Source organism: Sus scrofa, chromosome 13, assembly GCF_000003025.6.
Source record: "Sus scrofa isolate TJ Tabasco breed Duroc chromosome 13, Sscrofa11.1, whole genome shotgun sequence".
NCBI lineage: Eukaryota > Metazoa > Chordata > Mammalia > Artiodactyla > Suidae > Sus > Sus scrofa.
In genome coordinates, this window is record NC_010455.5 from 113,270,344 (window position 1) to 113,288,851 (window position 18,508).

At 34.7% G+C, this 18,508-nt stretch overlaps 1 protein-coding gene across 9 annotated transcripts in view; it reads left to right on the forward strand.

Moving 5' to 3' along the window:
* The window catches only part of NAALADL2 (N-acetylated alpha-linked acidic dipeptidase like 2), a 1,365,504-nt gene that overhangs the window by 420,233 nt on the left and 926,763 nt on the right, over positions 1 to 18,508 (forward strand). The gene's annotated exons all lie outside the window — the stretch shown is intronic.

The following is an 18,508-nucleotide window of genomic DNA, read 5'->3' on the forward strand; positions in this document are numbered from 1 at the left end:
AGATTTTATTAGGGAAATAAGATACGAAAGATAAATGAATATCTATTGAAAGAAAAGAGATAAGTATGATTATCTGCATGTAACATAAATTTTTCCTAGGAAGCCTTAAGGTATATGATTAAGTGACCAGAAAAGAACAATATCAACAAAATGAAAATTCTTAACATTTGTGTGTTTCTGCAATCTTTTTTTTTTTTTTTTTTTGTCTTTTTTTGCTATTTCTTTAGGCCGCTCCCACGGCATATGGAGGTTCCCAGGCTAGGGGTCTAATCGGAGCTGTAGCCACCGGCCTACGCCAGAGCCACAGCAACGCAGGATCCGAGCCACGTCTGCAAGGGCAGGGACCGAACCCGCAACCTCATGGTTCCTAGTCGGATTCGTTAACCACTGCGCCACGACGGGAACTCCAGTTTCTGCAATCTTCATGTTGAAAAGTTCAATTAGAAGCTAACAACTCAGAAATAAACTTAGCAATAAATATATATGTCTTTTAAATAAAAATTTAGATTTAGATTTTATATATTTAACTTCAATCAAAATTTCAATAGTTAGAAGTTTGGGGAAAAAGAAACCCATAAGATAGCACTATTAAAGAAAATACTAAAGGAAAAAAATAATATTGAGGACAGATATAAATCATATCTACCAGATATTAAAGCACCTGCAAACCACCAATGATTAAATATTATATAATTGGCACAGGAAGAATCAAACTGGTAGAATTTAATAAATTTCCCAGAATTATATCCTATTGTAGATTTTTTTTTTTTTTTTTTTAGGCCTGCAGCCATGGCATATGAAATTCCCAGGCTAGAGGTTGAATCGGAGATGCAGTGGCTGGCCTACGCAATAGCCACAGAATTGTCGGAAACTTAATCTGCTGAACAAGGCCGGGGATCAAACCCACATCCTCATGGACACTAGTCAGGCTCTTAATCCTCTGAGTCGCAGTGGGAACTTCTCTCTTATTGTAAACTAAAAGGACAAAAGTAAAAACCACAAAATTTGTTAGCTATTTTGGAACTGAAATTTTAATCTCATAGTTTACCAAAATAATTTCAGATTAATTAAAGAGCTAAAAATATTTTAATCTACAATTAATAGAAACCAAAATAAAATAAACTAGCATGTCTGTCTATCAAATTAATAAATAAATGTAATACAATTCACCAGTGGTAGTTAGGATAAATTAAACAGGGACACATTTATAGAAGTAATGTAAATTCATACAAACAATTTGGAGGGCAATTTTACAATGTACATCAAAACCCTTAAATTTGTATGTTAATATAAACCAGTAACTTTTGATGATTTAACAAGATATCCTAATTCAGAAATAAACTTTAATACGCAATGTATTATTATTTTTATACTATAGAATTATCTGTAATGTAATTGAAATATTGTGTATTGTATGTTCAAATAAGTTAAATATCCCAGAAAATAAGCTGAAAGAAATATGACTAAATTTTAACAGAGATGACATCTGTGTTGGAATCCTTGGCTTTTTATTTTGATTGCATAAAATTTTTATATGTGTGCAAATTTTGTTTTACAATGACTCCATTTTACTTTTAAAATCAGGGAAATTTTACTAAAAACATAGGAAAACTAACATTAGATAGAAATGGACTTTGAATTTATAGAGGGGGAAAGGTGGCTAAAGAAACATCTGTTAAAGCCAGGAATAATACACAAAGTCATTAGCAAAAATAAAATACAGACTAAAAATGAATTTTGAGGAAGTTCCTTGTGTTGAAGTACATTAAAGATCGGCCATTATCGCAGCTGTGGCTCAGGCTGCAACTGTGGTGTGGGTTTCATCCCTGGCCCAGGAACTTCCACATGCCAAGGGGCTGGTAAAAAAAAAAAAAAAAAAAAAAAAAAAAAAAAAATTTGTATTCTGAGAATATAAAAGTGTGGAAGATAACCAAATGACTAAAATTTATAATATATATGTTAGAAGGTTTAATATATATGATATATTAACCTTTTCTCATAAAATAGCCATGAGAAATGTAGAAAATGTCCCAAGAAAAGCTATGAATGGACAATTCACAGAGGGAAGATACAAGGAGCGTATGAATGTCTTCAAGCTGGCTGAGAATCAAACAAATGCAAATTACATGAACGTGTCATTTTTCATATTTTTTAAGTGAGCAAAAAGCTATAAAACCCAACATTGACAAGGGTTATGTGGGCATTATACCATACTATGTATTTTAGCTCCTTTTATTTCTAATTGAGATCCCTTTGTGTCTGTGGTGTAGCAACAGAACTCAAAGGTTAAAAATACACAGGCATCAGGGATATCAAAGTATTATTAAAAAAAAAAAAAAAAAGTGGAGTTCCTGTCATGGCTCAGCGGTTAATGAACCTGACTGGCATCCATGATGATGCAGGTTCGATCCCTGCCTTGCTCAGTGGGTTGAGGATCCGGCATTGCCCTGAGCTGTGGTGTAGGTTGAAGATGCGGCTTGGATACAGTGTTGCTATGGCCTTGGTGTAGCTTGGATTGGACCCCTAGCCTGGGAACCTCTATATGCCGTTAGTGCGGCCCTAAAAAGAGAGAAAGACAAGGAAAAAAAAAAAAAAAAGGTGACTTGGCTATTATTCTGTTTCCTTTAGCTCCTGGAACTTTCAGGATTATACATCTTACCATCTACTCTAGCTTTCCATTTCTAAACATATCCTTCTACATGATTTAAGTTGCCCAAGTCTAGGGTCCTTGGGCATGTATGAATTAGCACTAAAACTTGTTTATAATTTTGGGCTAAAATAAGATTTTATACTCACGATTAAATACAACACTTTTTAACTTGTCACTATCCTTCAGTTTCCTAACACATCAAAATTATAGGCTTTCTTATACACTTGGGCACAATCCAAGACCATGTCTGAAAATTGTCTTGTGATTCCCAGGAGGGGAGTAGATTTTGTGATATATGTCACACACTGTTAAAGTTAACATTTTAAAACCTTGAGCACATTTCAAAAAGCAATTGGAAAAGCATATTTACATGTTTTAAAAGATTAGCATTACTTGTCTAATAAACAGAATGATTCTTGGCTGATACATGCACACATGTATACACATATATACATATTTATACACACACATATATATACATATATATAAAGTAACATATACTTTATAGATTTATTCTTTAACTATCAATATAGTTTTATTTATAGATGTAAATATATATCATATCTTCTACTTGTATTTATTAGTTTATAGCTTTGAACAAATTATTTAACTTCCATGTCTCTCAGGTTCCTCATCTGTAAATTGGAAATACTAGTAATGTCTACCTGTATTAGGATTATTTAATGAGGTATTACACAAAGTACTTAGAAGAGTTTCTGGCAAACAGAAAGGCTCTGTAAATGTTAGCTATTTTTATCATTATTATTACTTTTGATTGCCAGGTTAGATTGAATTTTTACCTAAGTCTTACATTTTGGAAGTTTGTGGCATGATGACCTGAAGCAGTCTTTGAGATAGGATAATATATTTCAGTGTAAAAAAACCCTTATATTTTAATAGAAAGAACATCATATTATTTTATTCTCACCATTAGATTTGAAATAAAAAAAATAAGTCTCTTTTCCCTGGTTATAGAGCTAGTAAACCGAATATCTGGGACTCGTAAACAGAATATCTGGGACTCAAGTTCTAATTTTAAGCCTTCCCAGATATATATCCAATTGTGACTTTTTAAACTAAATTTACTATTTAATCTTTTAAAATATAATTTTATAAAAATAATTTACAAAATAATTTTGAAGGCAGAGGGTTATACACATAAAGACACTTGTATATGTGAGTGTTTTTATTTGAAGTCAGTATATCCAACTGTTCAACAACTGCAAGCCTATTCTGGAGTTCCCGTCATGGCTCAGTGGCTAACGAATCTGACTAGGAACCATGGTTGCAGGTTCGATCCCTGGCCTCGCTCAGTGGGTTAAGGATCCGGTGTTGCCATGAGCTGTGGTGTAGGTCACAGAAGTGGCTCGGATCTGGCCTTGCTGGCCTCTGATGTAGGCTGTTGGCTACAGCTCCAAATAGACCCCTAGCCTGGGAACCTCCATATGCTGCGGGTGCGGCCCTAGAAAAAACAGAAGGACAAACAAACAAACAAACAAACAAACAAAAAACCTGTAAGCCTATTCGACAGTTTCATTTACTTAAATCTCTGATCCCATGCTTAATATATGGGCAGGGGTTGAAAGTGTCAGTTGTGAAAATATGAATTACTGTAGTGCATTTTAGAGAGAATTGATGGAAGTTCGGACTTACCAACCATGTGGCAAATAATTAATCTAACTTGTACAGGGAATGTAATTTCAGATAATATGTGGAATTTTTCAACCATTCTTAAAATCTTTGTGTGATGAATTATCTGAGGTATAGTTCCTGATGGAGCTTCTGAGAAATACATGAGCCCTGTTTCTATGATATCCTAGAAGCAATAGGAGAATGTGGTTAGGAGGCTCAACATTCACCCTCCAGTCAAAAGACTCAGAGGTTTCATCAACAAGTAGACCGTGGGATATAAGTTTTATTGATGGCTAGGTTCCTAGTAATCTTTCCTCAAATATACACATAAATTGTCTTCAGTCAAACTGTCTTAGAGAATATAGCTTTAATCGAAAACCAAATTGTACACCTATTCCAAGTTCAATTTTAGGCCTTGGGATCTCTAGAGAATGGTGGAAGCTCTTTTATTTAATTCTTTCAGGGATGGCATTTGTTGATTTATTAAAAGGCTAATTTTAAATGAGAAATCTTTAAAAGGATGCATACATACCTAAATTTTATACTCATTAATCCATATGAATCAATATATATTTATTCATTAATATTTTGGGTCCATTGATTGGATCTGCATACATCTCATCTTTGTAGCAATTACATTCACATGATTTGCAGTTTTGTTAATTTCATGGTGGAACATAATTAAAGAAACCGAATGAAAAGTGCTTCGAGTTTACTCTGCATCTCTTCCTCATCTATTATTGGGTAACACTCAGGAATGCTTTCAGCTGCAAATAGCCAAAAGAACCTCCCTATGGCTTATGCAGATTCCTTCCTTCCCTCCCTCCATCTTCCCTGTCTTTCCTTCATTCGTCTCTTCTTTACTTTGTCTCATTAAAGAAGAAATCTGAAGGTAAGTGACGGGTACCATTTAGGGTAGTAACATTCTCTCTAAACTTCTCTTGGCTTTTCCCTTACAGTCACAAATTGGCTGTCATAGGTTCAGACATTGGGATCGTGATCTAGGGATATCTGCCCTCTTTATGAGGAAAGCAAAATTTTCCTATTTGCCACTAATTAATGAATGTGTCTGTCTCTTTGGCTAGAACTATGCCATATGACTATCAATTTACTAGTATTTTAGCGGACCCCACCCCTATAGTGAAACCTCAGAATGGAGAAGGGTCTGGGAATAGATATTGATTTAGTAAAGCCACAGTATCTGTCAATCCTCTCTTTTACAACTGAGTCGTTCTAAAAGTTTTGACCTAATTTTCCCAAATGAAACTTTTTATTTTTATACTCATCTTTTATTAATATTTATAAAACTTGAGTTGCATAATTACAATGTTAATTACAGTAATTGAGTAGTTTTTCATCATCATCAACATCATTTAAAATAGTATTTTAAAAAATTTTTGTAACTGCCCTGATATCCTTTCTGGATCCATAGGGAGCATAAAGTTTTTAAAATGTACTATCCCCAAATCCCTAACTTAAATACATTCCTCTAGAGTAATGCAAAATAAATAATCCTGCTTAATCATGAGCTCTCCAATCTGTGTCTCATTCAGCTTATCTCTCCAATAACCAGCACATATCTAATACATGAATAGATTTCATTAAAAAACTGCATTAAATAATGATGATGGTGATGAATATGTCAGTACACTATATTGGATGATACGGTATCAATTTATGAAGAATCTAAAAGAGTTTATTCTTAACAATTTCACGTTTATAAGTTCTCTAGGTATTTGGGTGAAGCAGTTATCCTTATTTGTCAGATGGAAAATGTAGGTTTGTGGTTTAGCGTTTTAGGGTTTGGCATTGTTTACCAGGCCACAGTAAATGCCAAAATCCACCCACATCCGGTATAGTCAAAATTTCCTAAACATTACTAAAATACTTAATCATTGGCTAATTGCAAGAAGGCCTCTTAATGTCAAAGACAGCAAGAACATTCCAATAATCTAATACATAATAGTAAAAATAGTAAATGCAATAGACTATAAGTGGGGGTAAATGTTGCATGTATTTTCTGTTAGAGATCAGAAAAAGTGTCATTTCCTTTTACAAATGAAAGAGCTTCCTATTTCTGTTGATAGTAACAGCTGGAGGTGCTGTTATTTTTATTATTTCTGTACTCTTTATAGCTTGAGACAATAAATCATTTAGTTAGTGTGAAATTATTGCCTCACCACTTTATCTATTTTGTATATATATTTGTAGGGTATGAACTTGTTTTAATTATTAAGCATTTTTTTCTCTTATGTGGAATAAAGGGGGTATTAGTTTTAAAATGTCTAAATTCAGGGTAGGTCATATATATAACTTTAAAACTGTTATCCCTCTTCCTTATAGCATTGCTGTATGGATATTTTTAAGGATATTAAAATTAGTCATTCCATAGTAATTTTCTTATTTTGTAATGACAGAATTTATAATTGGTTTAGTGGTAAAATTATATATAATCTAATAAATATCAATTACCAATGTTCCAAATTTACTACAATTCCTTTAATTCTAGTTCTTTCAGAAGGCCATGTTAAGTTTTCAAATCATAAAGCTTTATAGAGCTGACAACAACAAAACTATTCTATGGTTATCTATATGCTATGTCATTTAACTTAATGCTTAAATGCTAATATCTCCAGACAGCATAACCAATCAACTATACATCACTTACCTTGAAATATAATTTTGCTTAAGTACATCACTTTTCTGGACATCTTTATGCCTATAAAATTATAGTTAAATAAGAATTTTGAAAAACTTGAAAATAAGTTTTAGAATTTGTGTACTTTCTATGGCATATTCCTGAAGTTACTTCGTAACCATATAGTGAATGGGAAAACAGGTATTAAAGATTGTATTCGTGGATGAAATTTTTCATATGATACAAACCCCATAAGCATAATGACAAGTTAAACTCTAAAAATAAAAACATGAAATTCAAATGTCTAATTCTTTAATTCCTCTTAATTTCTTGAACTCTATCAATTAAAAAATCAAAGCATTTTATCTCAGTCTTTCTTTTCACATTCTGATTTTTCATTTTACTTAATATTGATTTGGAAATCTTCACCAACTTGACTAGAGAATCTGCATGTGGGAGAACATAAGAACTTGACTGAAATGCCTGCTAGTGGGCCAGAAGTATGTCTATTGTATTATCCACTAAGAATGTAGAAAAGACAAATTGACAGCTGAGAGAGACAGTATAAACACATTCAAATTTTGAAAAACACTGACATATTAATTTTCCATTTTTTTCCTAGATACATTATTATATCAAATACTTAGAAAGTAGCGCTAGACTTCTTCCCATTTAAATACCCTTCTTCATAGTTTAATACTGTGATGACTATGAAGGACACTTCTGAATATTGTACAAAGCAACCGTTAAGGACATTATATATTATAGTCTCAATGGTCTTTGTATGCAAATATATATAAAAATTCTTTTAGAACTATTGACATGAAAAGATTTCCATAAAGGATGAAAAAATTATTATTTTACCATGTAATAAGAACTATGAAACCGGTGTCTTTATAGCTTTTTTGCTTTGACTGTACAGAACTGTGTCAGGAAGATTTGAAGATGGCCTCTTGCGATCCTTGTCTCAGCAGGTATTCATGCTCTTTTGTCATACTCTTCCCTTCAGTATGGCTGAACTTATTGATTTGGCTCTAACTAATAGAATACATTATGAGTAAGAGAATGCCCATTTCTGATATTAGGTTATAAAAAGACCGTAGATTTCATCTTGGACTCTCTCATTTGCTCTGAGCAAAGTCAACAGCCATGTTTTAATCAGGCCCACCTGGCAAGGAATTGTGGGAGATCTCTAACTAACAGTTTAGTAATCCTCAATTCAATAGCCTGAAAAGAACTGAATCTTGTAAATAAGCATGTGAATGGACTTGATAGCGGAACTAATCCCAGTTAGGCTTCAGATAATATCAAAGCCCTTGAAGAACACCCTTACTGCAACTTCATGAGGGACCTTGAGCCTGAAGCCTCCAGCTAAGCCATGCACTGATTCTTGACCCACAGGTAGTATGAGATAATATGTTTGACATTTTAAATTGCTAAGTTTTAGAGTAATTTGTTTTGTGATAATAGAAAACAATACAGAAGCTAAGAGCTTCATTAATCACCTCATCTCAGATTCTAGTATAATTCCTTTGCTTTCTATGGGACTTCTGATTTTTTTTTTTCTTAAATAAGTTTATTTGAATTATCATGGGTGAGTTTTTGTTTTAAACTTCTGAGCCCTTCTTAAAAAATAAAAGTAGTATTATAGGTAAAAATTTTTACACAAATAACTCATAATTCTTTATACCTATCAAGTATAACCATCTCCCATTCAATTTCTATCATTCTACCTGACTCATAATTGCAAGCTCATTTATTTAATTTTTTTTCAGTTTTGATAAGACTGTTTTTCAAATTTTATTGAAGTATAGTTGATTTACAATGTTACGCTTAATTTCTGCTGTACAGCAAAGTGACTCAGTTTATATAGATAGATAGATTCTCTTTCATATGCTTTTCCTTGATGATTTATCACAGGATATTGAATGTAGTTCCCTGTGCTATACAGTAGTACCTTGTTTTTCCATCTTATATATAATAGTATTCAAATGCTAATCTCAAACTCCCAAATATTTGCTCCCCCACATATCCTCCTCCTTGGCAATCACAAGTCTATTCTCTACATCTGTGAGTCTGTTTCCATTTCATAAATAAGTTAATTTGTGTCATATTTTAGATTCCACATATCAGTGATATCACATAGTATTTGTCTTTCTCTTTCTGACTTACTTAGTGTGATAACCTCCATGTCCATCTATGTTGCTGAAAATGGTACTATTCACTCTTTTTATGGCTGAGTAGTATTCCATTGTCTGTGAGTATCACATCTTCTTTATCCATTCATCTGTCAGTGGACATTTAGGTTGTTTCCATGTCTTAACTATTGTGAATAGTGCTGCTATGAGCATAGAGGTACATGTATCTTTTCCAATTATAGGTTTGTCTGGGTGTATGTAGAAGTGGGATTGCTGGATCACATGGCAAGTCTAGTTTTAGTTTTTTGAGGAATGTCCATAGTAGCAGCAACAATTTACTTTCCCAACAGCAAGGTAAGAGAGTTCTCTTTTCTCCACACCCTGTCCAGCATTTATTATTTGCAGAATTTTTAATGATGGCCATTCTGACTAGTGTGAGGTGGTACTTCATTGTAGTTTTGATTTGCAGTTCTCTAAAAATTAGCAATGATGAATATATTTCCTCATGCATATTGGTCATCTGTATGTCATCTTTGGAGAAATGTCTATTTAGGACTTCTGCCCATTTTTCAATTGGGTTGTTTGTTATTGTGTTATTAAACTGTAGAGCAAGCTCATTTATTTTTTATTTGAGAATCCATCATATTTTTTTCAGCAATTACGTTTCTAATGCTTAAACAAAAATCAGGATATGAGCACTAGAATAGACTTTAAACATTCTGGAAATGAGCATTTTTGTTGTATGGATGAGTAATCCTAGGTCAAAAAAAAAAAAAAATAAGATGAAGATGGAGTTACTCAAGATTAAACTGCTTCAGCTGAGATCTGATGACCCTTTTCTAGGGCTTCTTTCATTATTTGACCATATTTCTGGATGGTAGGAGATGGTCAGAAGCCTTTTGGGAGTTGAGAGATATCCTGCCTGAGACTTGAACTCGGTCATGTATAGCTTCCAAAATGAACAGTCCATTTGTACTAATATTTCAAAACTGTTATGAAATTTCCATGATTCTTATGTAATATCGCTATGAATATCTCTTACTGCTAAATACGTTTTAGCCGAATTTCCATTGTCTTTTTTATGATGGCATCTATAAAGGTGTTGTGCTACCAGTCTTTTGAAAGCAAAACATGAGTTGTGTTAATTAATAACATAAATAGGATTACATTTTGAATCTATTGTATAATAGATGCTTTAGGTTTATTTTTGGATAAACAAAGCCAAAAGAAGATTGAGACAGAGTCATTATTCTAGTAGAAAAGACTATATAAGACTCTGAGAAAACTATTTTGTGTTATTGTTAATCAAATTTTAGCAGTTTCTATTGTGACTCAGTGAGTTAAGAACCCACGACTGTCTCTTTGAGAATGTGGGTTTAATCCCGTGCCTTGCTCAGTGGGTTAAGGATCTGGCATGGCCACAAGCTGCAGTGTAGGTCACAGATGCTGCTCAGCTCTGGCTGCTGCTGTGGCTGTAGCTTTGATATGACCCCTGGCTGGGGAACTTCCATATGCTGTAGGTGCAGCCATAAAAAGAAAAAAGAAAGAAAGAAAGAAAGAAATTTTAATGATATAATGTGTAAGAGAATGTTTTAAAAAGCTTTAACTGCTTCACCAGCACTAAGTAATAGATGTCTTATTTGTATCAGTGATCTCTTTTCAAAAGACAGAAGTTGAGTTTGTTTTGATCTGAAAGAAATTAATTTCTTCCATCTTCCTGTTCATTTTACAAGCACTGCCCACTTCTCTTATTAGTTTTATGTAAATATGTGGAAGTTTCTGGAATATCTCCCTGATTGTACTTGGCAGTGGAGTTATTGCACAAATAAATGCCAGGGAGTCAGGGATTTGCTTCCACATCACCATGCACCATTGGAGGCATTACACTCATTTCTTGTTTAAATAAACTTCCCCAAACCCCCAGGCATAAATTAAATCAAAGTAGTTTTAGAGCTCAAGGACAGAATAAGTCACTATGGGAAAGTGGGACAAAGGAAATCAGGCACGCCAGATGGAAAGTTCAGACTGCCCAGTATCTTTAAAATGTCAGCACTGTATAAAAAGGCTTTGTAAACCATCAATCAACTATGGCTCTATAAACAGGCAGGTGGCTATAGAAATTAGGCTTTTTTTCACTAAGCCTTAGAAAATGATGTTCCAGGTAGGCTGAATTTGAGGATAATTACACATGTATATCTAAGGAACTAAAGAAAAAAAGAGATGGAGGGGGAATTTCTAGTAAGACTTTATAGTTACTAGAAAAGTAACTTCTTGTTTTCATAAATATTAGGGTCTGGAGTTTAACAAAATTCTCTGTATTTATTTTATAGTTGTATTGAAATTTGACCTATTTGCTGAAACAGGCAAGATTTTAACCTGGCTTTCTTACCGATTTTGTGTATTTGTTTGAAACAATACTAAAGATGGATATGTTTCTCATTTATGATAGCCAATTCATAATCCTGTGCAGTATCCATTGGTTTCAAAATAAAAATGTAAATTGAAACCCCTGGTTTTCAAGGAAAGAAGAATCACAAAAGAGAAATGGCTACAACAACCTCAATAATATAGGAAGACTGCAGAAAAGCCTATAGTATACAGATTTCCTTAGAGGAGAGGATTACCCTTAGTTCACACTTGCTTTTAAAAAATGTCCACTTCTTGGGGTTCCCATTATGGCTCAGTGGTTAATGAACCCAACTAGGATCCTTGAGGACTCAGGTTCAATCCCTGGCCTTGCTCAGTGGCTTAAGGATCTGGCGTTACCATGAGCTGTGGTGTAGGTCACAGACATGGCTCAGATCTTTCATTGCCATGCCTGTGGCATAGGCCGGCAGCTACAGCTCCGATTGGACCCCTAGCCTGGGAACCTCCATGTGCCACATCTGCGGCCCTAAAAAGACAAAAGACACTATATTGTACACTTGTAACACATAATATTTTATACAAACTATGCTTCAATTAAAAATTAGTTTGACGAGTTCCCGTCGTGGCGCAGTGGTTAACGAATCCGACTAGGAACCATGAGGTTGCGGGTTCGGTCCCTGCCCTTGCTCAGTGGGTTAAGGATGCAGCGTTGCTGTGAGCTGTGGTGTGGGTCGCAGACGCGGCTTGGATCCTGCGCTGCTGTGGCGCTGGCATAGGCTGGCAGCTACAGCTCCGATTCGACCCCTAGCCTGGGAACCTCCATATGCCGTAGGAGCGGCCCAAGAAATGGCAAAAAGACAAAAAAATTAGCTTGAAACAAACAAAAAGTCTGCTTAAGCTTGTTGGTATTTCAACCTAACTGAATTCATACCAGCTAGCACATACTAGCTAGCACAGTGCATGTGCACTGATATTAATATTAACATTTATGGAACACCACATATGTACCATGAGCATATATTTATTTAATAATTAAAATAGTGCTTTGAGGCAGGTACTCATTCCTATGAGGAAATGGATGTTAAACAACCTGTATATACCAACCCCTCCTTCCAAATTTCATCCCTGTCCCATGGGTATTTTTAACATTGCTGAAGCGTGAAAACTATTTTAACTATTTTTTGTATAGTGGTTCAGAGTACATTCTAAGGGGTCACCTAGTTGGTTTCAAACATGGTTTTATTACTTCCTAGCTGTGAAACCTTAGGTAATTGATCTGTTCCTACATTTGAGTTCCCTTGTGTATAAAATGAAAATGGTTAAAGGATAATTCTGAGGATTAAATGAGATAGAACATATAAAACTGCCTAGAACAGAATTTAGCACATAGTATGAACTCCCAAAATGCCAGCTGTCATTGTTATTTGAATGTCCTTCAAGATTTTCTAGCAAGAAATAAACAACTTTTTATTTCCTTTCTATGGCTGCACGTGCAGCATATGAAATTCCTAGGTTAGGGGTTGAATCCTAGCTGTAGCTGCCAGCCTACACTGCATCCGTAGCAACACGGGTTCTGAGCCGCATCTGTGACCTGTGCTACAGCTCGTGCCAATGCCAGACCCTTAACTCATTGAGTGAGGCCAGGGATCAAACCTGCATCCTCATGGTTACTATGTCAGGTTCTTAACCACTGAGCCACAGTAGGAACTCCAGAAATGCACAATTTTAGAAGTCACTTGATTAATTACTTTATTTGAGCAAGTTAATTATTAGAAGATTAAAAACATGCTTTCTGCCTTCAACTATCATATAAGACAGGTAGAAATAAATAATAACATAGAACGTAGAATAATTTTTTAATGCATTTTGTAATATGGAAATAAAGCAATAATCTTTTACTAAATTGGGCTAATGAGGAGATTTTCCTCAAGAGATTTTTTTAGAAGTTTGTTTTAAGAATAACTTTGTATATTAAAAATATTAATTGTCAAAACTTTAGAAAATACAAAAAAGCATGAAGAATAAAGTAAAAATGACCTATTAAAGGGCAACTCAGATTTTTTTAAAAAAACCAATTAATATTCTGTCATATTATCTTACAGTTCTGCATATGTATATAACATATTTTAAAATATTATTTGATCATTTTTATATAGCGATTTGATATCATTTTCTCCTCTCACGGTTATTTTATAAAAAATTTGCCAGTTTATTAAATGTGAGTCTTAAGAGTGAACTAAAGGAAAGAAAAAGGCACTCTATGGCTTTGGGATGGTGACTAAAGGATAGACAGTAAAAATAAGAAAATAGCAAATTATTTTTATTCAGTAAAGCATGGAGTAAATTATTTGTAAAAACAGCAGGAAATAAAATTGAACATTTGAAAGTGAGAGTCCAGAAGGGCTGACACTTCAGTATGGTGAAGAGAGTAGCAAAGAGGGTATGCAAGGCCTCAGTTCATAAGACATGAACACTATTCAACACTTCAACAATATCAAGTTTGCTATACAAAAATCACTTCACTTTTGACATGTAGCTTGACCCTCCCCTTGCCTTGTTTCTTCATATTTAAAATGAGACATCTGAAACATGGGTGCAATATTAATAACGCACCCTTCTAAGCTAAACCAATCTCAGAGCCACTGTGCAAAGCAGAGGCCATAGGGTCTGTGATGCTTTCCACAAATCTGGAAAGACTTGCAAAGGAAACGCTCCAGAATATAAGCCGTCAGGGCCACACCTGCATCTTGGTCACCTGAGCGTCCCCATGACATAATCAGACACACGGAATATGCTCCTCAAATGCTTGAGATAATAAACCACTAATAAGTTTAGAATGGAATTGGCCTCCCCCACAAAGTCACTTTTTCTAGATAAGAACATGTTTTCTGAAATGGATTCTGATAACTATTAGTTTTGGTTGTCTGGCAAGTAGTTTTGCTTTTTTCCTGAAGCTAGCAAGAGAACAAGTGGATCCACAGGATGGATATGTGACTCAGTCCTTGCTAATCGTGTTCTCCTCTTAGCTTGGTCATAGTAACTGTCTGTTCAGAAGAATAATGCACAGGCAAAGGCAATCCATCAAGATCTTTGTGGAATTAGATGCTGGGGGGAAAAGGATTTGTGCTCTGGTTGAGCTAGACCAGCCAGGACTGAAATGACCTTCCTGCCTCAAACAAATACAAATTGTCCACAGTATCTGGAGCAACAGCACTCAAAACATCAGGCATAAGGCAATGAAGAGAAGAGAGTCCCAAGAGACAGCAAACGAAGAGGTGACCAGTCAGATTGTCTAGCTCACCGCCTAGGGAAAGCTTTCGGGCCATTTTTCCAAGGAAAAGGAACCCAGGCAGAGCAGGGCCGGCTCCCAGCCATGAAGCTATAAAGCTGAAGTTTAGGAGAGCCAAGGACATATTCCTTTTTATTGTTAAGCTACTTCAATTTGGGTTTCAGCCATTTTAAGGAAAAGAGACCTAATACAGTTTCTTTTATTTCATATTCCTGTCCATTTCCCTTATTCCTAAGTTGCTTTTTAAAGTCAATCATACCTAAGGCACGGCTGGCGTCACATCCAGGATCTGACAAGTACCCTTTACTAGGTAGCCTCAAGTATGTAAGCTGCAAGAACCACAGCCTTTAGAGTGATTTTTGAATTAAATTGTTAAAATGTGTTTTTAACTTAGTACTTTCTGAAAAAATCTATTCTTCGGCAGACAGGTTTACAGCTATCTTCTATTAGGGTTGGAAATTGACTTTCTAGCCACTGACACTTGACAGGATGTTTATTTTCCTGTTATAACAATTGCCAATTGTCCACCAATTTCTCTTCTCAGAGAAATAATGAAGGTCAGTTGTGATGAACTGCCCTCTCTGTAGCCTCTGAGAGTTTCTTTATATTCATATTTGATATCAGTAATTGCTTCATTTCCCATAATAGAAAAAAAAGAAAGAAAGACAATCAATGCCAAGTGGTATTATTGAGGGTGGGGCAGCAGGAAGATAAATGTGTTTGCATGTTATCCTCAACCTGACTGCTAAAGCCATCACCCAAAGAGGATGGAATGTCAGCACCAATGCACTTTTAGTTTTTTTTTTCCTGAAAAAGCTCTGCAACTTCAAGATAAAATGTAACCTTGCAGTTGCTAAGGTAACAGTATTTTTTTTCCCCTTCTTAGGAATAGCAGAACAAATTAGGTGAAGAAAACTTCTATAAATTGTCAATACATGGATGCCCTAAGGCTGCAATAGCTAAATGGTTCATTGGAATCCTAGGTAACCAATATGTGAGGAAAGTCACCTAAAAGATATTTTTGCTGTCTGATCTGATGTGTTTCTTGAGCGGTTTAATGCAAATGGAAAAAAATTGTCACCACTCCTTTTCTAGTTTTGACAGCCTTTCTTCCCCTTGTTAATTTTTGTAATTTAATGGTTATCAATGTTCCTAAGTATGAGGCCCAGGATAGAAAATATTTAGATACAGTAAAATTTGACAAGGTTAATTGTTGGCAATGGTCTGCTTCATAATCAGCACAAGTTGACAATTATATATTGATATTTCCCTGTTGCTGCTATTCCCTAGGGCTTCCTTGTGGTATGGCATCATTAATCTCTCATCACTCTGCTGGCAGGATTATTTATAAAAAATATTTAGAATTAGAGACTAATGACTTGTATATGATAATCCAGTCATTATGTTTGTTTTCAAAATATCCAATATATTTTGATGTTAAACCACTTTGATAATATCTATGATACTTCATGATTTCTACAATGCATAGTTTTCTGTATTTTAATATCCCTGAAATTAGGATGCGTCTTCCAATTGATGGCATCTTACAACTGACATTGGCCCCTTCACTTTTTTAGTATCTTGTTTTGCATGTGAGAATCAATGATGTAATTGACTGGATGATATACAATATTATGACATTGATTTGAAAGTGTTTTGGTAAAACTTTCTCCATAAAGTATTTTCAGTTGTCTTACCAACTAACTAGTCCATTACCAAAAAAAAAAAAAATATATATATATATATATATATGATTTTCTAGACGTCTCTTTAATGAAACCAGCTGTGACATTAGTATTGTTGAGTTTTCACTTGCAAGTGGTCCAGTGGATTATTGACGCATCATAGGATCATCTCTAATTGACTTCTTGTTCAAACAGTGCTTCAAAACAAACCACTTAAAATGGGTACACTCTGAATACACTAGTGAAGAGAAGATATGCTAGCTAATAATTTGTGTTTCATTGATTTTGCCTCTGTCCTGTGTCAGGGCATCTGATTAGCAAGAGGAACATTCCCAGGATACCTGCCCTGGGGTATGAGCTCTGGATTAGGGTGGGCTTTGGCGGGAGTTGCCTCCAAATCAAGTCACTAGCTGGAGCTTGGCAAGTCAGTTAATCCAACTCAGGCTTCCATCTGGAAAAAGGGATGCTGTTCAAAGATGAAACCACATTAAATAATATCTTGCACCATAACTGGTACTCAATAAATGGTATTTTCCTTTTGATTTTTCTTTTCTCTGTACCTACCAAATTAATTTTTCATTTGTACCAAATTAATGTAAACTAGGAAGTTTTATATATTATAATTTTAAAATTATTACCATTCTTAATATTTTCTAATATGATAACAAGTTATAACAAGAAAATATTAGGTTTGTTTTGTTTTGTTTTGTTTTTTAGGGCTGCTCTGGTAGCATATGGAAGTTCCCAGGCTAGGGGTGGAATCAGAGCCGCAGATCCTGGCCTATACCACAGCCATAGCAACGTGGGATCCGAGCAGCATCTGACCTTCACGGCAATGCTTAACCCACTTGAGTGAGGCCAGGGATCAAATCTGCATCCTCATGGATACTAGTTGGATTGGTTACTGCTGAGCCATGATGGCAACACCCTGGAAAATGTTAGTCTTATCTAAACTGGGAGGTTTGAGGGAGTTCCTGTTGTGGCTCATTAATAACCAATACAACTAGTATCCATGAGGATGGGGTTTGATCCCTGGCCTCACTCAGTGAGTTAGAATCCCACATTGCCATGAGATGTGGTGTAGGTCTCAGACATGGGAACTTGAATATGCTGCAGGTGTGGCCCTAAAAAGCAAAAATAAATAAATAAATAAACCGGGAGGTTTGAAGGACTAAATAAGTTGACTGATGAAGCTCAAACTGAGGAAAGTAAAATTCTAGAATTAGTCCTCAACAATTTTATAATGTCTATGAGCAAAATATGACATATTTCATACGCAGGGTCCACTATTTCTGGCTTCATATTTTATGGCATTAAAAATTACATTAAATAATGAATACTTACTTGGTGCCAGATGGAGTGCAATGGATGTGGACTTGGTAAGTAGATAGATCTGAATTCATCAGTTTGATCTCTCTAGCTATGAGACTTTCAGTAAATTACTGAATTATTTTGAGCCACAGTTTTCTATAGGTAAAATTAGACTAATAATATGGTTTTGGGGAGAATAAAAAATGATAATGTATGAAAAGCATCAGACATAATCCGTGAATTTGAATGGAGAATAAATAAGTTCCTCCAATGTCACAGAAATTTCTTTAGAAAGGAACATTTTCTCATGTAAGTAAAATTTAGTTATAATAAACTTTGAAGGACATCATTTTAAAATGCAATATTATTAAAGATGAATTCACTGGAGAATCTGTATCCGAGTCTGCAGTTTGGAGACATCGCAAATGCCCAAATCTTTGTAGCTGATCGCCAAGGACTTTGAATTCAGTAAGGGAATAAAAGTAAACTGTCATCACACATACTCCAACCCTACAATTCTCCACTTTTGGTTATTTTTACTTATGAGTTTTGATGAAAAGCCTGGGATTTAACAGAGTCCTAGTTTAGTTTTTTGGACTGTTTGAGATGGGAAAGGGTTAAGGGAGCTAAGATTAATTGCTACTTGATAGACTTAAATAAGAAATAAAAATAGCTCTGCTATTGTTTAACTCTATAAACTCTTCATCAATTGTGGGCAAGTTCTATGTGTTCTAGAAAATAAGACAGTATTGGAAATGTGGTCTCTGATTACATGCTTATTAGAATACTTTTTTTTTT